Below are 14506 nucleotides of genomic sequence, written 5' to 3'. Positions count from 1 at the left end.
CCTTTTCTGGAATTGTTATTTTGCACAAAAGGTTTTTAGACTAATTGGTTCTTTATTGAAATTCCTAACAGGTCTAAAAGTTTTAAATCATGAAGTTGTTTTATATGGCAAAAGTGATGGAGTTACAAAAGAAAAAGAGAGAATTTTGTGGATTTTTATCAACTGTACAAAAAATGTATTATGGAAAGTTCGTAATATCCTTGTCTTCAAAAGAGATTTTATTTGTGAAAAAGAATGTTTGAAGATGATATACAGTGAAGTTTACTTGTACTATTTAATTGATAAAAAGAGATATGGGCAGAAAAAAGCATTAGCTATGTGGAATTTACATTTATGGAAAACAGTATTTGATGTATTGTAAACATTTTTTGTGATGTATTTAAGTTTTTGAGTTTTTTCAATAAAAATGTAAAAAAAAAAAAAAAAAAAATCTGTTCTTATCAGTTTTCATGCTGGTGGGGATGGGTGCTGCATGGAGGATGCAGGTGTACCAGGGCTTTCCGGGGCTGGTTCTGAGGAATCAGCTCGACGGCTGCCCCGATGTGACCTGTTCCCTCCGGGTCTCGCCATGAGGCTGAGAGGGTCTAGAGCCGAGGTACTTTTGTGCCTCGGGGAGTGGTGACCCCGAGGTGCCGAAACTCACTGGGAGAATAGGCTCACTGAGTTGAAGCACGGGCACCATAATCTCTTCACCTTGTGGCACTCACCTCTTGATTCCCGGCCTTCTGGCTAGGATCAGAGAAATTTTTATAGATCCGGCCGGATGTCCGGGCAGTATATCTGCACACATTCACTTATTTATTTCCTTTTTGTCTCACTGTGTCACCTTTTGCGTGTTGTGTGTTCACAGGATTTGTCAGGATGCGGTAGCCCTTCTGGGTGTCCCTCCTGGCGGTCTAGGGGAGGTGTGTGTGGCCATTAGGTTCCGCACCTCCCTGCAAACACCCCGGGTACTCCTGCTTTGGCAGGGTACCTACCGTAATCGGCTCTGCGGGCAGATACCTTGGCCAACGCCAAGGGGGATGCCGGGAGCATTTGTGGTCCCCTAGTAGCTTCGGCGAAAAGGGACATCGAACCTGGAACCTCGCAGGTACCTTTTGGTCCGGAGGCGAAGGGTAAGGTTTGTTGGGGGGCCTCTCTCCTATCGGAGAAGGGCTTGCGATAGACCGCATCCTTTGTGCACGTTTTTTTAGTGTAACACGTTTGCACTTTTTCTTGCACTTTGGGTGAATCGAAAGCACGTTCCTCGGCTTTAGATAAAAAAAAAAAAAAAAAATCTGTTCTTATCAGTTTAATATCTGATACGTCCCCTATCTGGGGACCATATATTAAATGGATTTTTGAGAACGGGGGCCGATTTCGAAGCTTGCTTCCGTCGCCCTATGCATTGACCCGATATGGCAGTATCTTCGGGTACAGTGCACCACCCCCTTACAGGGTTAAAAAGAAAGATTCCTACTTTCATTGCTACCTGCTTGCTGGCTAGCCAGCTAGCCAGCCCTGTGGGCCTTGCTGCTGCTGCTGCAGCCAAAAAACAAAAGGTGGTGCTGCTGCTGCTTCTGCTGCTTCTGCTTCTGCTTGTGTCTGGCCCCTGTTGGAGCGTCCAGGCACAGGACTTCTGCTGCTGCTGACTAAATGGCCTCCTTAATTGGATCATTTGAGTAGCCAGCACACCTGTGCAGGTAGGGCATGACATGATAGGCAGCTGCCTTGATAGCGGGTGGGTGCTGAATGTTCCTAATTGACAAAATAAGATTAATGCTTATGAAGAAATATAAAATCTCATCCCTTCCCCAATATCGCGCCACACCCCTACCCCTTAATTCCCTGGTTGAACGTGATGGACATATGTCTTTTTTCGACCGTACTAACTATGTAACTATGTAACATAACATGGGGGGGGGGGGGGGGGTCTCCTGGCTGTTCACACAGGTGTGTCATTGCTGTACATTGACCATGCATTGCTTCTGTGGTATTGCAAAGGCAAAGACAAATGCTTCCAGCCATCCATTGCACTAATGGATTGGTCATCAGCTGGCTGTCTATGTCCCGCATCAATATAGACCAAAGTACAGAGGGTTAGGCTATGCTATTGTGCACCTACCTGATGCATCAGAAGGTGCGAGGCCCTTGCTAAATTCTGTGCACAGACTTTGAGATCTATGCTTTAGACTGTATCTAAACCTGCTCCAACATGGACTGACATTCTGGCCTACTTTCAGCCGATGCGACTTGTCTGTCGCTGAACAGTCGCTTTTTATGTATTCAGCACCTATGTATAATGTTGTAAAAATGCTCTAGAAGCTAAAGTCGCAGAAATGTCACACATATTTGGCCTGCAACTTTCTGTGCGACAAATTCAGACAGGAAAAATCAGTATAAATCCTTAGAAAATTATCCCCCAGTGTCTCCATCTGCTGGCGGTATTGAATAAGCATTGCTGCACTGATGGGGTATGCATTAGACGAAAAAAAAGAAGAAAAAGAAGAATAATACGCCCAGAAAAGAGGCGAAAAGGAGAAAAACGTAAAAAAACGTGAAAAAAAAGTAAGAGGAAGAGAAGGGAAAAAAAGGTGGAAATGGGTTTAAAAGTGATTTCGGCGGAGAAATATATATATATATATATATATATATATATATGCGCACACACACACATAGATATAAACGTATTCTCCGTTGAGATATTGCAGCCGCTGCTGTGTCCAGGCCCAGGAGCCTTAGCACTGTGCTGTGATGTCACTCAATACCACTGACATCACTAGGTGTAAACAACATCTCTCCTTTGCTGTGTATGTGACTATGGAGCTGTTTGGTGATGTCGTCTATTACGGCCTTCATAGAAGCAACAGGAGATTGTTGCATCCATCTTGAACCCTCAGAACTACAGTGCTATGATGTCACTCACTTCCACAGGCCTTGCAGAGTGTAAACAACAACAACCCAGCTTTGTTGTGTATGTAACCAAAGGGATTTGTGATGTCACCTAGAACCTTCACAGCAGCGACAGCTTTATGAGGAGCATCAGCACTGCTCTGCCTGAGCAGAACCATCACCGCCATAGGTTGTCAAATAACCCGGATTTAACCCACACAGGTAAGTCCAATGGGGTGCAGGCATGTCCTCTATGCTTACAGCTTCCCGTGGGTGTTGGTTTGATACCGTTTGGGGACAGCCAAGGAGGCATCTGCAGGCAACAAAGGTAGGTGTGTGCTTGTGTGTGTGTTTCCTATGCAGATCCTAAGCCCAGTGTCACATGCAAGTAGGAGGAGTAAGAAGGGTTCCTGGCAAATCCGGGTTATGGATTGCATTTAAATTGCATTTAAAAAGGCCCCGTGGGAGTGCAATGGGCCCCTGTCTTGCTGCTTAGCAATAATGGTATGGGTTTAGGTTCTGCTGTGTGTACTGGTGGTTGACTGCCCCCCAGCCCAGAGTGTGCATGGAAAATTGTCTGGCAGCCTCCCTGACAGCAAGCAGTGATAGTGCCCATGAAGGGGACCTTGTTGGGCCCGCCCCTTTCACGGTTATCGCTTCTCGGCCTTTTGGCTAAGATCAAGTGTAGTATCTGTTCTTATCAGTTTAATATCTGATACGTCCCCTATCTGGGGACCATATATTAAATGGATTTTTGAGAACGGGGGCCGATTTCGAAGCTTGCTTCCGTCGCCCTATGCATTGACCCGATATGGCAGTATCTTCGGGTACAGTGCACCACCCCCTTACAGGGTTAAAAAGAAAGATTCCTACTTTCATTGCTACCTGCTTGCTGGCTAGCCAGCTAGCCAGCCCTGTGGGCCTTGCTGCTGCTGCAGCCAAAAAACAAAAGGTGGTGCTGCTGCTGCTTCTGCTGCTTCTGCTTCTGCTTGTGTCTGGCCCCTGTTGGAGCGTCCAGGCACAGGACTTCTGCTGCTGCTGACTAAATGGCCTCCTTAATTGGATCATTTGAGTAGCCAGCACACCTGTGCAGGTAGGGCATGACATGATAGGCAGCTGCCTTGATAGCGGGTGGGTGCTGAATGTTCCTAATTGACAAAATAAGATTAATGCTTATGAAGAAATATAAAATCTCATCCCTTCCCCAATATCGCGCCACACCCCTACCCCTTAATTCCCTGGTTGAACGTGATGGACATATGTCTTTTTTCGACCGTACTAACTATGTAACTATGTAACATAACATGGGGGGGGGGGGGGTCTCCTGGCTGTTCACACAGGTGTGTCATTGCTGTACATTGACCATGCATTGCTTCTGTGGTATTGCAAAGGCAAAGACAAATGCTTCCAGCCATCCATTGCACTAATGGATTGGTCATCAGCTGGCTGTCTATGTCCCGCATCAATATAGACCAAAGTACAGAGGGTTAGGCTATGCTATTGTGCACCTACCTGATGCATCAGAAGGTGCGAGGCCCTTGCTAAATTCTGTGCACAGACTTTGAGATCTATGCTTTAGACTGTATCTAAACCTGCTCCAACATGGACTGACATTCTGGCCTACTTTCAGCCGATGCGACTTGTCTGTCGCTGAACAGTCGCTTTTTATGTATTCAGCACCTATGTATAATGTTGTAAAAATGCTCTAGAAGCTAAAGTCGCAGAAATGTCACACATATTTGGCCTGCAACTTTCTGTGCGACAAATTCAGACAGGAAAAATCAGTATAAATCCTTAGAAAATTATCCCCCAGTGTCTCCATCTGCTGGCGGTATTGAATAAGCATTGCTGCACTGATGGGGTATGCATTAGACGAAAAAAAAGAAGAAAAAGAAGAATAATACGCCCAGAAAAGAGGCGAAAAGGAGAAAAACGTAAAAAAACGTGAAAAAAAAGTAAGAGGAAGAGAAGGGAAAAAAAGGTGGAAATGGGTTTAAAAGTGATTTCGGCGGAGAAATATATATATATATATATATATATATATATATATATATGCGCACACACACACATAGATATAAACGTATTCTCCGTTGAGATATTGCAGCCGCTGCTGTGTCCAGGCCCAGGAGCCTTAGCACTGTGCTGTGATGTCACTCAATACCACTGACATCACTAGGTGTAAACAACATCTCTCCTTTGCTGTGTATGTGACTATGGAGCTGTTTGGTGATGTCGTCTATTACGGCCTTCATAGAAGCAACAGGAGATTGTTGCATCCATCTTGAACCCTCAGAACTACAGTGCTATGATGTCACTCACTTCCACAGGCCTTGCAGAGTGTAAACAACAACAACCCAGCTTTGTTGTGTATGTAACCAAAGGGATTTGTGATGTCACCTAGAACCTTCACAGCAGCGACAGCTTTATGAGGAGCATCAGCACTGCTCTGCCTGAGCAGAACCATCACCGCCATAGGTTGTCAAATAACCCGGATTTAACCCACACAGGTAAGTCCAATGGGGTGCAGGCATGTCCTCTATGCTTACAGCTTCCCGTGGGTGTTGGTTTGATACCGTTTGGGGACAGCCAAGGAGGCATCTGCAGGCAACAAAGGTAGGTGTGTGCTTGTGTGTGTGTTTCCTATGCAGATCCTAAGCCCAGTGTCACATGCAAGTAGGAGGAGTAAGAAGGGTTCCTGGCAAATCCGGGTTATGGATTGCATTTAAAAAGGCCCCGTGGGAGTGCAATGGGCCCCTGTCTTGCTGCTTAGCAATAATGGTATGGGTTTAGGTTCTGCTGTGTGTACTGGTGGTTGACTGCCCCCCAGCCCAGAGTGTGCATGGAAAATTGTCTGGCAGCCTCCCTGACAGCAAGCAGTGATAGTGCCCATGAAGGGGACCTTGTTGGGCCCGCCCCTTTCACAGTTATCGCTTCTCGGCCTTTTGGCTAAGATCAAGTGTAGTATCTGTTCTTATCAGTTTAATATCTGATACGTCCCCTATCTGGGGACCATATATTAAATGGATTTTTGAGAACGGGGGCCGATTTCGAAGCTTGCTTCCGTCGCCCTATGCATTGACCCGATATGGCAGTATCTTCGGGTACAGTGCACCACCCCCTTACAGGGTTAAAAAGAAAGATTCCTACTTTCATTGCTACCTGCTTGCTGGCTAGCCAGCTAGCCAGCCCTGTGGGCCTTGCTGCTGCTGCAGCCAAAAAACAAAAGGTGGTGCTGCTGCTGCTTCTGCTGCTTCTGCTTCTGCTTGTGTCTGGCCCCTGTTGGAGCGTCCAGGCACAGGACTTCTGCTGCTGCTGACTAAATGGCCTCCTTAATTGGATCATTTGAGTAGCCAGCACACCTGTGCAGGTAGGGCATGACATGATAGGCAGCTGCCTTGATAGCGGGTGGGTGCTGAATGTTCCTAATTGACAAAATAAGATTAATGCTTATGAAGAAATATAAAATCTCATCCCTTCCCCAATATCGCGCCACACCCCTACCCCTTAATTCCCTGGTTGAACGTGATGGACATATGTCTTTTTTCGACCGTACTAACTATGTAACTATGTAACATAACATGGGGGGGGGGGGGGGTCTCCTGGCTGTTCACACAGGTGTGTCATTGCTGTACATTGACCATGCATTGCTTCTGTGGTATTGCAAAGGCAAAGACAAATGCTTCCAGCCATCCATTGCACTAATGGATTGGTCATCAGCTGGCTGTCTATGTCCCGCATCAATATAGACCAAAGTACAGAGGGTTAGGCTATGCTATTGTGCACCTACCTGATGCATCAGAAGGTGCGAGGCCCTTGCTAAATTCTGTGCACAGACTTTGAGATCTATGCTTTAGACTGTATCTAAACCTGCTCCAACATGGACTGACATTCTGGCCTACTTTCAGCCGATGCGACTTGTCTGTCGCTGAACAGTCGCTTTTTATGTATTCAGCACCTATGTATAATGTTGTAAAAATGCTCTAGAAGCTAAAGTCGCAGAAATGTCACACATATTTGGCCTGCAACTTTCTGTGCGACAAATTCAGACAGGAAAAATCAGTATAAATCCTTAGAAAATTATCCCCCAGTGTCTCCATCTGCTGGCGGTATTGAATAAGCATTGCTGCACTGATGGGGTATGCATTAGACGAAAAAAAAGAAGAAAAAGAAGAATAATACGCCCAGAAAAGAGGCGAAAAGGAGAAAAACGTAAAAAAACGTGAAAAAAAAGTAAGAGGAAGAGAAGGGAAAAAAAGGTGGAAATGGGTTTAAAAGTGATTTCGGCGGAGAAATATATATATATATATATATATATATATATATATATATATATATGCGCACACACACACATAGATATAAACGTATTCTCCGTTGAGATATTGCAGCCGCTGCTGTGTCCAGGCCCAGGAGCCTTAGCACTGTGCTGTGATGTCACTCAATACCACTGACATCACTAGGTGTAAACAACATCTCTCCTTTGCTGTGTATGTGACTATGGAGCTGTTTGGTGATGTCGTCTATTACGGCCTTCATAGAAGCAACAGGAGATTGTTGCATCCATCTTGAACCCTCAGAACTACAGTGCTATGATGTCACTCACTTCCACAGGCCTTGCAGAGTGTAAACAACAACAACCCAGCTTTGTTGTGTATGTAACCAAAGGGATTTGTGATGTCACCTAGAACCTTCACAGCAGCGACAGCTTTATGAGGAGCATCAGCACTGCTCTGCCTGAGCAGAACCATCACCGCCATAGGTTGTCAAATAACCCGGATTTAACCCACACAGGTAAGTCCAATGGGGTGCAGGCATGTCCTCTATGCTTACAGCTTCCCGTGGGTGTTGGTTTGATACCGTTTGGGGACAGCCAAGGAGGCATCTGCAGGCAACAAAGGTAGGTGTGTGCTTGTGTGTGTGTTTCCTATGCAGATCCTAAGCCCAGTGTCACATGCAAGTAGGAGGAGTAAGAAGGGTTCCTGGCAAATCCGGGTTATGGATTGCATTTAAAAAGGCCCCGTGGGAGTGCAATGGGCCCCTGTCTTGCTGCTTAGCAATAATGGTATGGGTTTAGGTTCTGCTGTGTGTACTGGTGGTTGACTGCCCCCCAGCCCAGAGTGTGCATGGAAAATTGTCTGGCAGCCTCCCTGACAGCAAGCAGTGATAGTGCCCATGAAGGGGACCTTGTTGGGCCCGCCCCTTTCACGGTTATCGCTTCTCGGCCTTTTGGCTAAGATCAAGTGTAGTATCTGTTCTTATCAGTTTAATATCTGATACGTCCCCTATCTGGGGACCATATATTAAATGGATTTTTGAGAACGGGGGCCGATTTCGAAGCTTGCTTCCGTCGCCCTATGCATTGACCCGATATGGCAGTATCTTCGGGTACAGTGCACCACCCCCTTACAGGGTTAAAAAGAAAGATTCCTACTTTCATTGCTACCTGCTTGCTGGCTAGCCAGCTAGCCAGCCCTGTGGGCCTTGCTGCTGCTGCAGCCAAAAAACAAAAGGTGGTGCTGCTGCTGCTGCTTCTGCTTCTGCTTGTGTCTGGCCCCTGTTGGAGCGTCCAGGCACAGGACTTCTGCTGCTGCTGACTAAATGGCCTCCTTAATTGGATCATTTGAGTAGCCAGCACACCTGTGCAGGTAGGGCATGACATGATAGGCAGCTGCCTTGATAGCGGGTGGGTGCTGAATGTTCCTAATTGACAAAATAAGATTAATGCTTATGAAGAAATATAAAATCTCATCCCTTCCCCAATATCGCGCCACACCCCTACCCCTTAATTCCCTGGTTGAACGTGATGGACATATGTCTTTTTTCGACCGTACTAACTATGTAACTATGTAACATAACATGGGGGGGGGGGTCTCCTGGCTGTTCACACAGGTGTGTCATTGCTGTACATTGACCATGCATTGCTTCTGTGGTATTGCAAAGGCAAAGACAAATGCTTCCAGCCATCCATTGCACTAATGGATTGGTCATCAGCTGGCTGTCTATGTCCCGCATCAATATAGACCAAAGTACAGAGGGTTAGGCTATGCTATTGTGCACCTACCTGATGCATCAGAAGGTGCGAGGCCCTTGCTAAATTCTGTGCACAGACTTTGAGATCTATGCTTTAGACTGTATCTAAACCTGCTCCAACATGGACTGACATTCTGGCCTACTTTCAGCCGATGCGACTTGTCTGTCGCTGAACAGTCGCTTTTTATGTATTCAGCACCTATGTATAATGTTGTAAAAATGCTCTAGAAGCTAAAGTCGCAGAAATGTCACACATATTTGGCCTGCAACTTTCTGTGCGACAAATTCAGACAGGAAAAATCAGTATAAATCCTTAGAAAATTATCCCCCAGTGTCTCCATCTGCTGGCGGTATTGAATAAGCATTGCTGCACTGATGGGGTATGCATTAGACGAAAAAAAAGAAGAAAAAGAAGAATAATACGCCCAGAAAAGAGGCGAAAAGGAGAAAAACGTAAAAAAACGTGAAAAAAAAGTAAGAGGAAGAGAAGGGAAAAAAAGGTGGAAATGGGTTTAAAAGTGATTTCGGCGGAGAAATATATATATATATATATATATATATATATATATATATATATATGCGCACACACACACATAGATATAAACGTATTCTCCGTTGAGATATTGCAGCCGCTGCTGTGTCCAGGCCCAGGAGCCTTAGCACTGTGCTGTGATGTCACTCAATACCACTGACATCACTAGGTGTAAACAACATCTCTCCTTTGCTGTGTATGTGACTATGGAGCTGTTTGGTGATGTCGTCTATTACGGCCTTCATAGAAGCAACAGGAGATTGTTGCATCCATCTTGAACCCTCAGAACTACAGTGCTATGATGTCACTCACTTCCACAGGCCTTGCAGAGTGTAAACAACAACAACCCAGCTTTGTTGTGTATGTAACCAAAGGGATTTGTGATGTCACCTAGAACCTTCACAGCAGCGACAGCTTTATGAGGAGCATCAGCACTGCTCTGCCTGAGCAGAACCATCACCGCCATAGGTTGTCAAATAACCCGGATTTAACCCACACAGGTAAGTCCAATGGGGTGCAGGCATGTCCTCTATGCTTACAGCTTCCCGTGGGTGTTGGTTTGATACCGTTTGGGGACAGCCAAGGAGGCATCTGCAGGCAACAAAGGTAGGTGTGTGCTTGTGTGTGTGTTTCCTATGCAGATCCTAAGCCCAGTGTCACATGCAAGTAGGAGGAGTAAGAAGGGTTCCTGGCAAATCCGGGTTATGGATTGCATTTAAAAAGGCCCCGTGGGAGTGCAATGGGCCCCTGTCTTGCTGCTTAGCAATAATGGTATGGGTTTAGGTTCTGCTGTGTGTACTGGTGGTTGACTGCCCCCCAGCCCAGAGTGTGCATGGAAAATTGTCTGGCAGCCTCCCTGACAGCAAGCAGTGATAGTGCCCATGAAGGGGACCTTGTTGGGCCCGCCCCTTTCACGGTTATCGCTTCTCGGCCTTTTGGCTAAGATCAAGTGTAGTATCTGTTCTTATCAGTTTAATATCTGATACGTCCCCTATCTGGGGACCATATATTAAATGGATTTTTGAGAACGGGGGCCGATTTCGAAGCTTGCTTCCGTCGCCCTATGCATTGACCCGATATGGCAGTATCTTCGGGTACAGTGCACCACCCCCTTACAGGGTTAAAAAGAAAGATTCCTACTTTCATTGCTACCTGCTTGCTGGCTAGCCAGCTAGCCAGCCCTGTGGGCCTTGCTGCTGCTGCAGCCAAAAAACAAAAGGTGGTGCTGCTGCTGCTGCTTCTGCTTCTGCTTGTGTCTGGCCCCTGTTGGAGCGTCCAGGCACAGGACTTCTGCTGCTGCTGACTAAATGGCCTCCTTAATTGGATCATTTGAGTAGCCAGCACACCTGTGCAGGTAGGGCATGACATGATAGGCAGCTGCCTTGATAGCGGGTGGGTGCTGAATGTTCCTAATTGACAAAATAAGATTAATGCTTATGAAGAAATATAAAATCTCATCCCTTCCCCAATATCGCGCCACACCCCTACCCCTTAATTCCCTGGTTGAACGTGATGGACATATGTCTTTTTTCGACCGTACTAACTATGTAACTATGTAACATAACATGGGGGGGGGGGTCTCCTGGCTGTTCACACAGGTGTGTCATTGCTGTACATTGACCATGCATTGCTTCTGTGGTATTGCAAAGGCAAAGACAAATGCTTCCAGCCATCCATTGCACTAATGGATTGGTCATCAGCTGGCTGTCTATGTCCCGCATCAATATAGACCAAAGTACAGAGGGTTAGGCTATGCTATTGTGCACCTACCTGATGCATCAGAAGGTGCGAGGCCCTTGCTAAATTCTGTGCACAGACTTTGAGATCTATGCTTTAGACTGTATCTAAACCTGCTCCAACATGGACTGACATTCTGGCCTACTTTCAGCCGATGCGACTTGTCTGTCGCTGAACAGTCGCTTTTTATGTATTCAGCACCTATGTATAATGTTGTAAAAATGCTCTAGAAGCTAAAGTCGCAGAAATGTCACACATATTTGGCCTGCAACTTTCTGTGCGACAAATTCAGACAGGAAAAATCAGTATAAATCCTTAGAAAATTATCCCCCAGTGTCTCCATCTGCTGGCGGTATTGAATAAGCATTGCTGCACTGATGGGGTATGCATTAGACGAAAAAAAAGAAGAAAAAGAAGAATAATACGCCCAGAAAAGAGGCGAAAAGGAGAAAAACGTAAAAAAACGTGAAAAAAAAGTAAGAGGAAGAGAAGGGAAAAAAAGGTGGAAATGGGTTTAAAAGTGATTTCGGCGGAGAAATATATATATATATATATATATATATATATATATATGCGCACACACACACATAGATATAAACGTATTCTCCGTTGAGATATTGCAGCCGCTGCTGTGTCCAGGCCCAGGAGCCTTAGCACTGTGCTGTGATGTCACTCAATACCACTGACATCACTAGGTGTAAACAACATCTCTCCTTTGCTGTGTATGTGACTATGGAGCTGTTTGGTGATGTCGTCTATTATGGCCTTCATAGAAGCAACAGGAGATTGTTGCATCCATCTTGAACCCTCAGAACTACAGTGCTATGATGTCACTCACTTCCACAGGCCTTGCAGAGTGTAAACAACAACAACCCAGCTTTGTTGTGTATGTAACCAAAGGGATTTGTGATGTCACCTAGAACCTTCACAGCAGCGACAGCTTTATGAGGAGCATCAGCACTGCTCTGCCTGAGCAGAACCATCACCGCCATAGGTTGTCAAATAACCCGGATTTAACCCACACAGGTAAGTCCAATGGGGTGCAGGCATGTCCTCTATGCTTACAGCTTCCCGTGGGTGTTGGTTTGATACCGTTTGGGGACAGCCAAGGAGGCATCTGCAGGCAACAAAGGTAGGTGTGTGCTTGTGTGTGTGTTTCCTATGCAGATCCTAAGCCCAGTGTCACATGCAAGTAGGAGGAGTAAGAAGGGTTCCTGGCAAATCCGGGTTATGGATTGCATTTAAAAAGGCCCCGTGGGAGTGCAATGGGCCCCTGTCTTGCTGCTTAGCAATAATGGTATGGGTTTAGGTTCTGCTGTGTGTACTGGTGGTTGACTGCCCCCCAGCCCAGAGTGTGCATGGAAAATTGTCTGGCAGCCTCCCTGACAGCAAGCAGTGATAGTGCCCATGAAGGGGACCTTGTTGGGCCCGCCCCTTTCACGGTTATCGCTTCTCGGCCTTTTGGCTAAGATCAAGTGTAGTATCTGTTCTTATCAGTTTAATATCTGATACGTCCCCTATCTGGGGACCATATATTAAATGGATTTTTGAGAACGGGGGCCGATTTCGAAGCTTGCTTCCGTCGCCCTATGCATTGACCCGATATGGCAGTATCTTCGGGTACAGTGCACCACCCCCTTACAGGGTTAAAAAGAAAGATTCCTACTTTCATTGCTACCTGCTTGCTGGCTAGCCAGCTAGCCAGCCCTGTGGGCCTTGCTGCTGCTGCAGCCAAAAAACAAAAGGTGGTGCTGCTGCTGCTTCTGCTGCTTCTGCTTCTGCTTGTGTCTGGCCCCTGTTGGAGCGTCCAGGCACAGGACTTCTGCTGCTGCTGACTAAATGGCCTCCTTAATTGGATCATTTGAGTAGCCAGCACACCTGTGCAGGTAGGGCATGACATGATAGGCAGCTGCCTTGATAGCGGGTGGGTGCTGAATGTTCCTAATTGACAAAATAAGATTAATGCTTATGAAGAAATATAAAATCTCATCCCTTCCCCAATATCGCGCCACACCCCTACCCCTTAATTCCCTGGTTGAACGTGATGGACATATGTCTTTTTTCGACCGTACTAACTATGTAACTATGTAACATAACATGGGGGGGGGGGGGGTCTCCTGGCTGTTCACACAGGTGTGTCATTGCTGTACATTGACCATGCATTGCTTCTGTGGTATTGCAAAGGCAAAGACAAATGCTTCCAGCCATCCATTGCACTAATGGATTGGTCATCAGCTGGCTGTCTATGTCCCGCATCAATATAGACCAAAGTACAGAGGGTTAGGCTATGCTATTGTGCACCTACCTGATGCATCAGAAGGTGCGAGGCCCTTGCTAAATTCTGTGCACAGACTTTGAGATCTATGCTTTAGACTGTATCTAAACCTGCTCCAACATGGACTGACATTCTGGCCTACTTTCAGCCGATGCGACTTGTCTGTCGCTGAACAGTCGCTTTTTATGTATTCAGCACCTATGTATAATGTTGTAAAAATGCTCTAGAAGCTAAAGTCGCAGAAATGTCACACATATTTGGCCTGCAACTTTCTGTGCGACAAATTCAGACAGGAAAAATCAGTATAAATCCTTAGAAAATTATCCCCCAGTGTCTCCATCTGCTGGCGGTATTGAATAAGCATTGCTGCACTGATGGGGTATGCATTAGACGAAAAAAAAGAAGAAAAAGAAGAATAATACGCCCAGAAAAGAGGCGAAAAGGAGAAAAACGTAAAAAAACGTGAAAAAAAAGTAAGAGGAAGAGAAGGGAAAAAAAGGTGGAAATGGGTTTAAAAGTGATTTCGGCGGAGAAATATATATATATATATATATATATATATATATATATATATATATATGCGCACACACACACATAGATATAAACGTATTCTCCGTTGAGATATTGCAGCCGCTGCTGTGTCCAGGCCCAGGAGCCTTAGCACTGTGCTGTGATGTCACTCAATACCACTGACATCACTAGGTGTAAACAACATCTCTCCTTTGCTGTGTATGTGACTATGGAGCTGTTTGGTGATGTCGTCTATTACGGCCTTCATAGAAGCAACAGGAGATTGTTGCATCCATCTTGAACCCTCAGAACTACAGTGCTATGATGTCACTCACTTCCACAGGCCTTGCAGAGTGTAAACAACAACAACCCAGCTTTGTTGTGTATGTAACCAAAGGGATTTGTGATGTCACCTAGAACCTTCACAGCAGCGACAGCTTTATGAGGAGCATCAGCACTGCTCTGCCTGAGCAGAACCATCACCGCCATAGGTTGTCAAATAACCCGGATTTAACCCACACAGGTAAGTCCAATGGGGTGCAGGCATGTCCTCT

The 14506-nt window shown here is 45.8% G+C and overlaps 6 non-coding genes across 6 annotated transcripts; all 6 read left to right on the top strand.

The window, feature by feature from the left end:
• Window positions 1–1245: 1245 nt before the first annotated feature.
• Window positions 1246–1429, top strand: LOC130347153 (U2 spliceosomal RNA). The gene has a single exon (XR_008885136.1). It is a non-coding gene; the product is annotated as a U2 spliceosomal RNA (small nuclear RNA).
• A 2094-nt stretch (window positions 1430–3523) lies between these two features.
• Window positions 3524–3714, top strand: LOC130347202 (U2 spliceosomal RNA). The gene has a single exon (XR_008885178.1). It is a non-coding gene; the product is annotated as a U2 spliceosomal RNA (small nuclear RNA).
• A 2083-nt stretch (window positions 3715–5797) lies between these two features.
• Window positions 5798–5988, top strand: LOC130347201 (U2 spliceosomal RNA). The gene has a single exon (XR_008885177.1). It is a non-coding gene; the product is annotated as a U2 spliceosomal RNA (small nuclear RNA).
• Window positions 5989–8078: 2090 nt separating this feature from the next.
• LOC130347200 (U2 spliceosomal RNA) lies at window positions 8079–8269 on the top strand. Its single transcript, XR_008885176.1, has one exon. It is a non-coding gene; the product is annotated as a U2 spliceosomal RNA (small nuclear RNA).
• Window positions 8270–10349: 2080 nt separating this feature from the next.
• On the top strand, window positions 10350–10540 carry LOC130347198 (U2 spliceosomal RNA). The gene has a single exon (XR_008885175.1). It is a non-coding gene; the product is annotated as a U2 spliceosomal RNA (small nuclear RNA).
• Window positions 10541–12612: 2072 nt separating this feature from the next.
• LOC130347197 (U2 spliceosomal RNA) lies at window positions 12613–12803 on the top strand. Its single transcript, XR_008885174.1, has one exon. It is a non-coding gene; the product is annotated as a U2 spliceosomal RNA (small nuclear RNA).
• The last annotated feature ends 1703 nt before the right edge of the window (window positions 12804–14506 follow it).

Source organism: Hyla sarda, unplaced genomic scaffold (assembly GCF_029499605.1).
Source record: "Hyla sarda isolate aHylSar1 unplaced genomic scaffold, aHylSar1.hap1 scaffold_813, whole genome shotgun sequence".
Lineage (NCBI taxonomy): Eukaryota > Metazoa > Chordata > Amphibia > Anura > Hylidae > Hyla > Hyla sarda.
This window is presented reverse-complemented; position numbering and strand designations above follow the sequence as displayed.